We start from the raw sequence: 8,619 nt of genomic DNA on the forward strand, positions 1-8,619 counted from the left end.
ATTACCACATTGCTCCCACCTTTCATCAAATAAATCCTAGTTTAGTAATTTTCTGCTGAGAGATCCAGAAAATGGTTCTAAGCAACTTTGATTTAATTCTTGGTCTCTTATCTACTTCTAGATAGATTGTATTTTATTTTATTTAAAAAAATTTATTCATTTTACATAACAACCACAGATCCCCCTTTCATCCCTCCTCCCACTCCCTCCCCCTTTCTCTCCCGGGTAAGTTCTCCCATGGGGGACAGCTAAGCCTGGTACATTCAGTTGAGGCAGGACCAAGCTCCTCCCCACTTTATCAGGGGTGAGCAATGTGTCCAGCCATAGGTAATAGGATCCAGAAAGGCAGCTCATGCACCAGGAATAAACCCTGATCACACTGCTAGGGGCCTCTCAAACAGACCCAGCTACACCACTGTTTCTCATATGCCAAGGGAGGGTCTAGTCTGGTCCCATGCAGATTCCACAGCTGTTGGTCTAAAGTTTGTGAGTGCCTTTGAGCTTGGTTCAGTTGTTTCTGTAAATTTCCCCATCATGATCTTGACTCCCCTTGCTCATATAATCCCTCTTCTCTCTCTTGGACTGAACTCCCAGAGCTCGGCCTGGTGCATGGCTATGGATCTCTGCATCTGCTTCAATCAGGTACTAGACGAAGGCTCTATGTTGATAGTTAGGGTAGTCACCAATCTGATTACTGGGTTAGGTCAGTTCAGGCATCCTCTCCACTGTTGCTAGTTTAATCTGGGGTTGTCCAGACAGTTGTGTAGCTTGGTTTCAGGTTGTTAAGGAAGTTTTTTTCCCCAAGGGAATAGCATGCATTTGAAAGTGGTATTTGTATTTCATTTAGAAAGTCATCAGGCTTCATCACAGATGGATAATGTCTGGAATGTACCCATGTTACACTTTCTTGAATTTCTGTAACTCCTTGTTTTCAAATGTAATTTCTAGAGACAGAACTTTCCAAATAAGCCACTAGAGATATCCATCTGAGGCTCTGCGATCGTGTGTGTGTGTGTGTGTGTGTGTGTGTGTGTGTGTGTGTGTGTGTGTGTAGATCAGAGGTCAATATTGACAGCTATCTTCCTGTAGTCAATCTCCCACTGAATCTGGGGCCTAATACTTCCAGAGGACTGTTTAGATAGTCAGCTCTTAGGATCCCACTACCCCTGCCTTTCTGACTCTGGGATTACAAGTTTGCACCAGCACACTCAGCTTTTTCTGTGAGTGTTGGGGATCCGAATTCAAGTTCTCATGCTTGTACACAGGCACTTCACTGACTGCGTCCTCCCCACAGACCGCTCTGTTCTTGACAGTCTAAGTTCCTCAGAATTCATTTGGTTTATTCAACCTCTGAAACTCAGAAATTTTTAAGTGTATTAAATTCTTTTTAGTGTTAGCATAGCATATGTTCATTTTCTTCAAATGGAACAAGAGGAGGTATAGGAGGCTAATGACATCATCTTTGTTTATCATTACTAGTCTCACTCCACAGAACTTAACTAGCATTGTTTTTCTCAGTACTACTACCAGGCATTTTATTTATGTATAACCCTGTAGCCTAGATTCCTCAAACTGGGAAAAAAGAAGAAAGGGAGAAATTATCTAATAGTTCTTATCTCCAAGTAAACAACCATTTGCAGCTTGGGATATGCCTCAAGGGCAGAACTCTTGCCTAGCATATGCGAAGTCCTAGGTTTGATCTCTAACAGTTTAGGAGTGGTGGTGGGATATATTATCCAACCAGTAAAGGTCGCCTAAACTTTCAGATTCCAGGTGACCAATTTTGGTTGTTGAACAGTATCTCTTGAGTCATCTTCAGGAAAGGATGGCAGAGAATCTGATGCAGATATGAAAAATACTTTTAAACTTCCAGTTGGAACACCCATACCCCCAATGTCATAGAAGAAACAGCTAAGACTGAGAATCTGAAATTGTATCTAATAAGATTTTTAATATGCTTTGTATACTCCTAAGTATGTTAGTTTGTGAAGAGTTATGGACTCAGGAATTTTTAGTCTTTTGTTTGTTTTGTTTTTTGAGACAAGGTTTCTCTGTATAGTTTTGGTGACTGTCCTGGATCTCACTCTGTAGACCAGGCTGGCCTTGAACTCACAGAGATACTTCTGGCTCTGCCTCCCAATTGCTGGGGTTAAAGGCATGCACCACCGCTGCCTGGCAATTATTAGTCTTTTAATTCATGGCTGTAGGATTTTTCATATCACAAAATTCCCAACTATCATCATTGGTTGCCAGAAAATTTACAGCCAACCTTTCAAAATTTACTCAAAGCCAAATACTTTTAAAAGCAATCATTACAATCCTTCAAACGTTTACAGTGAAGATCATACTTACTTTAGTATATGGGTATTCTCATTAGTTTGCTCTACTATGTGAAAGATGTTAGTGCCTTCAAAAGTAAGAATCATGTCCTAAGGGGAAGGTATTAAAATGGTCTTGCATAAAGGAAAAGCTAAGGAGTCTGTCATTTTGAAGGACTCAGATATAATGCTAATGAAGAGAACTGCTGATCAGAGAGAAGCATAGCTAGTGTGTTTGCCTAGATACACATACCTGTGATTTTCTGAGGTCACAATGCTTCCAAAGCAAATGGCTGAAACTGGAAAGATCTCATCCAATCAAGACATTAATAGAGAAAGAAATGAAGAAAACAGACCTTGACAATCTCAGGTAAGACCAAGAAGCTTGTACAGTTCACTTTTCTTGGTTTGAATGTCAGGTTATAGGTGTAGCATTAGGGTGTCTGCAGTTTCAACTGGGAGGCTAAGATACTTACTGGTGCAGACCATTGTGTTGCCAACAATGAGAACATTGTTCATCTAGTGAGACAGTCTTTAGAAATAGAGACCCTGCTTCCAATGAAGTTTCACATGGAGCTCATCAAGATTCACCTCTTGACTCTGTGAAGGTACTTCAGTGGTACTTTCCAAGTTGTTCTAGAATTTGGTGAAAGCCATAGGTTAAGGAAACTCACTTATTGGTGTTGTAGACTAGCACTCCCTTTGTATGCATGAAGCAATAGATAAGTATGTTTCTTTAAACATCCTTTTGCAAGCCATAGCTATCTGAATTGAAATGAACATACCATAAACAAACCACAGTTTCAAATGTCTTCTCAGTGCCTACTTGCTTAACAATTTGAGTTCTTTGTGTTCTGCTGTGAATTATACATGAAATAGCTGGTTGTAAAAATGTAACAGTCTATTTGAAATATTTTGATTACCTATTTTTCTGACGCTTCCTCTTTTTGTTCTCTTTAAACACCGCGTTCACCTCTCCTTGTCTCCCAGGCTCAAGGGCCATCCTTTGAGTGATTAAATTGCTCCATTCATGCCACAAATATGAATTATGTGCCCAGAAATAGGAATTCACAATTAACACAAGGTACATTTATGTGAGATGTTATAATTTGTAGTTTGGGAAATGGAATTTCTTGACATTTTCTATTTACTCAGAATCCTGGGGTATGTTAAGGAGAGACTCCACATGTGCTCCTAATGGACACTGTGTTCAACACTTCCTTCTCAAACTTGGTTATTGTTTTGAGAAAAGTAAGCCATTCTCTTCATAATGTCAATAATAATGTTTGTGCCAAAGCAAATAATGAAAAGTGGGAAACAACTGATGTACTCAGAGTGTGTGGAATAGACAATACATGAGTGGACACCTTCCTTATTCCTATGTTGTACTTCACAAGTCCTGTGGTTATTGGCATTGTTCTTGGGATGTCAGATGACAGTAAGCTCTCAAACCATTTGATAATAATCATAATCAAGGCACAAGAATGAAACACACTGATGCAAGTTAATTATTTCCTGTTATCAACTCAAAAACTAACATCATTAGCGCTGACAAGAGAACTCCTGAAATGTAAGTGAATCCAAACTAATTGGAAAATTTTCATACCATCAACAAAAGGCCTCACAGGTACTCTGGTCCAGGAAATGTATTTTTGAGATTCTAGCTTCAGAAAATAATTATAATAGTCTAAATACTGCAAAATATATGCAAACATTTATAGCTTTTGATATTTGTAATGACTGAACATTATAAAGTACTTATAGCATCTGTAGCAAATATTTCAAATGTATTGTTCCACTTGATTATTATCAAGACTTTTAAAAATATTTAATGGTATTCCTTCTACTTCCTTGATTTAAAATTGGTTGCTAATGAGAAAACAATAGGATTAATTATTTTTTATTAAGAAAATTTTCTTATTCATTTTACATTCCAATCAAAGATCCCCCTCTTCCCTCCTCCTGCCCCTCCAGCCTTTCCCTTCCAACCAATCCCCCATTCCCTCCTACAAGAAGTTAAGACCTGGTACATTTAGTAGAGGCAGGTCCAAGCTCCCCCCACCCCCTGCCTCAAGGCTGTGCTAGATGTCCCATCATAGGTAGTGGGGTCCAAAAAAGCCTGCTCATGTACCAGGAATGGATTCTGATCCTACTCCCGGGGATCTCCTTAGGCAAATAAAGATCCACTTCTGTCTTGCTATGCAGAGGGCCTAGTCCAGTCCCGTGCAGGCTCCACAGCTGTTGATCTAAATTTCATGAGTTCCCACTAGTTTGGTTTGGTTGTCTCTGTAGGTTTTGCCATCATGATCTTGATGCCTTTGCTCATAGAATCCCTCTTCTCTCTCTTCGACTGGACTCCTGGAGCTCAGCCTGGTGTTTGGCTGTGGATCTCTGCATCTGCTTCCATCAGTTACTGGAGAAAGGCTCTCTGATGACAGTGGAGAGTAGGGGTTGGGGGATGAGAACATAAGAGAACTGGATGGTCGAACTGGAACAGGGATGGAGTGGGAGAGCAATGAAAGAGATGCCATGATAGAGGGAGACATTATGGGGATAAGGAAAAACTGAGTGTTAGGGAAGTTCCCAGGAATCCCCAAGGATGACCCCAGCTTAGAATACTAGCAATAGTGGAGAGGGTGTCTGAACTGGCTTACCCCAGTGATTAGATCAGTGAATCCCCTGTCACAATAGGATTAATTAATCCATAATTTTGTTACTAAAATTAATGAGATGGGCATTAAAACCTTGGTTTTATAGAGTTTTTATATATTCTTTCATTTTATCAATTGGAAGTTTTAAGGTTAAAGATAAAAATGTAATTTTGTGATATGCTGTTGCTGCTTTTATTTCCCCTTCCTTTCTCCCTAATCTTCCCCTGCCCACACCTTTATATATACTAGTCAAGTAGTCTGCCAGTGAATGACACTTCCAGTCCTGAAATAGGATTTTATGTATTTTAAAATTTATTCTAATTAATAAGTAAACATTGTATATACTTACATATAAACACATAAGGTTTTGTTATATTTATATATTATATAATGGCTAGATCAGGCTACTTAACATATCCATTACTGTGAAAATTTTATGGACTGTCACTTGATATCTAAATTAGCCATTTGCAGGTATAAAATATATTGGTACTAACTATAGTTGCCACAATAGACAATATATCTCTTAAATTTAGTCCTCCTGCCTAGGTTAAATGTGTTGTCTGAGCAACATGTGGAGTCTTCCCATGTTCAGTCTTTGGCAGTGACAGCTTCCCTCTGTTGATAGGTCAGCCTCTTCAGTTTCTGCATGTAAGTGGAGTTACTTCTGATTTGTCCTTGTGAACCTGCTTATTTTACTTATCCTTTTGGGTCCATCAATGTAGTTGCACATACAACTTTCCTTCTTGGTTTAATTTAAGTAGTTTATTGTGTGTATACATACCACATCTTCTTTACTCATTCTTGTGTTGATATTGTGTTTCCCAATATATTGTGCACCTTAATAAACTTATCTGGGGTCAGAGAAAAGAACGGTCACTAGATAGACATAGGGGCCAGAAAATGGTGGCACACATACCTTTAATCCTAGCTTTCTGGAGGCAGAGATCCACTTGGATCTCTGTGAGTTCAAAGCCACACTGGAAACAGACAGGCATAATGACACATGCCTTTAATCCCAGGAATTGAAGGCAAGAAGCAGAAAGGTATATAAGGCATGAGTACCAGGAACTAGAGCTGTTTAAGCTTTTAGGTTTTTAAGCAGAAGTTCAGTTGAGATTCATTTGGAGGAGGAGTCAGAGGCTTCCAGTCTGAGGAAACAGGATCAGCTGAGGAACTGGAGAGGTGAGGAAGCTGTGGCATGTTCTGCTTCTCTGACATTTCAGCATTTACACCAACACCTAGATTCAGGTTTGATTTTATTAGTAAGACCTTTCAAGATCCATGCTACACATTCTTACATTAGGGTGACTCCTATCTTGTACATTCTGAAAAGTGGTACAGAGGAATACGGATGTGCAGGCCTCTCACATAATGGATTGATTTCATTTTCTCTAGTTACACACCCAGTTGTAGGATTGGCAGACCTTATGATAACGTTTTCATTTTTAAATAACCACAACACTTCCTATAATCCAAACACTTGGAAGGCTGGGGCAGGAGAATTGCCTCAAATTCAAAGCCAGCCTGGGCTATATAGTGAATACCAGGCTAGCCAGGGATATACAGAAAGACCCTCCCCAAACCCCTCTCCCTCCCCCCATCAACAAAAGGCAAAAGGAAAAGAAACCTCCATACTCTTTTTCATAATGGCTGCCATGCTAATTAACATGCCCATTATCAGTATCCATGGTTTCCTCTTTCTGTATTCTTAGCAACACTTACTTATTATATTTTTATTGTTTTAATAAAACCATTTTTAGCAGGTATAGGTGCTATCTCATTGTGGTTTTAATGTTCACTTCTATTATGTGTAGCTGGAGTTTTTTTGGTCCTGCCCGGCTCCTGTGGCCCTGAGGCTGCTTGGACCCAAGTAAACAAACAGAGGCTTATATTAATTAAAACTGCTTGGCCATTAGCTCAGGCCTGCAACTAACTAGCTCTTACATTTAAACTAACCCATAATTCTTATTTATGTTTAGCCACGTGGCTTGGTACCTCTTCTCAGTTCTACCTTGTCATCTTGCTTCCTCTGTGTCTGGCTGACAACTCCTGACTTAACCTCCTGTTCCCAGCATTCTTCTCTCTGCTTATCCTGCCTATACTATACTTCCTGCCTGGCTACTGGCCAGTCAGCATTTTATTTATCAACCAATCAGAGCAACACATTCACAGCATACAGAATGACATTCCCATCAATGATGGTTAGTGATATTGAGCTTTTTTCATATACCTACTGGCCACTTAGTGTCTTGGAAGGAGTGTCTATTAGGATCCTTTTCCTATTTTTAACTTGGGTTATTTATTTTACTGTTGACTAGAACTCTGTGAGTATTTTAGATATTAATTCTTTATGGGATGTCTGGATCATAAATACCTCCTTCAGCTCAGGTTTTGTCTTGGTTCTGTTGAGATTTTTCCATTGTTTGCAGAAGGGTTTAATGGGATGCACTTCATTGCCCTACTCTCCTGTTGCCTATACTTTGGGATCACACTCCAGAAAGGAAAAAAAAAACATTGTTTAAACCAGTGCAAATGAGAATTTTCTTATTTATTTCTAGTAATTTTATACTTACCAGCCTTGTGTTTAAGTTTGAAATTCATTGTTTAATTAATGCAACAAAATAATTTAATTTCATTTTTTAAGTATATGTTCAATTTTCCTGGCATCTTTATTAAAACAACAATTTTTTCCCTTTGTTTACTATTGGACTTTTGTCAATAATTCATTGGCTATAAATGTCTGCATTTTGTACCTAGTACTTAATTTTATTTCATTGATCCTTATGTCTATTTATTCCAGTAATGTTTGGATATGACAGCATTGTAATAAATTTTGTTACAGGAATGTAATGCTTCTAACTTTGCTCAAGATTGCTTTAATTGGTTAAGATAGTATTTACTTTCATGTGTATGTTGAGGTTTTATTATACCTTTGTGGAAAGCCCCATTAGAATTTTTCTGTAATTGTGTAATCATTACTCTCATTGGCTTGAGACAGAGTTGCCCCTGGGATCTGAATGTTGTGTCAGACAGTGGCACAGCTGGCTGCCTTCCTCCAGACCTGACTCCTGTCTGCTCACCTATCTTTGTTGTCTAATGTATTTTCTAACTGACAATGAGATGCTGCAATCGCGCATCTGCCTGTTACCATCTTTTTCTTTTGATTGCTATCAGCAGGCTTAAATCTGTAACATCTTCCACTGCCAGCTCAGCCTGGAGAAGACTGCTACCTTGAGAATCTCTGCCTTCTTCATTACTGCATTCCTTGTAACTGTGGTAAACGGAGTGGTCTTAAGGTTTTCTAAAAAACAGTCCCGGCTGATGGGGCTTTTGGTCTTCATTATTCTATTCTACCAAGGGCTACTCAATAAATGTTTAATTCCCTTCTACCGTGTGTCTCAATAGTTTTGGCATCTTGGTGCCACATTGGATGACTATGGCTGTTTCCAAATTTCAGGTCATCCTAAGAAGACATCAGAGGTGGCATAGAATTTGCTATGTGTTAAATTTGGTGTAACTGAAAAGAAACTAAATTGACCAACTCTCTTAACTAGTTATTATTCATTCCTAATGCAGCCTCTTAACTAGTTATTATTCATTCCTAATGCAGTATCCTTAAGATCCACCCCTGAGGCTTCTTTTGTTTC

The sequence above is a fragment of the Peromyscus leucopus genome, chromosome 4, assembly GCF_004664715.2.
Source record: "Peromyscus leucopus breed LL Stock chromosome 4, UCI_PerLeu_2.1, whole genome shotgun sequence".
Lineage (NCBI taxonomy): Eukaryota > Metazoa > Chordata > Mammalia > Rodentia > Cricetidae > Peromyscus > Peromyscus leucopus.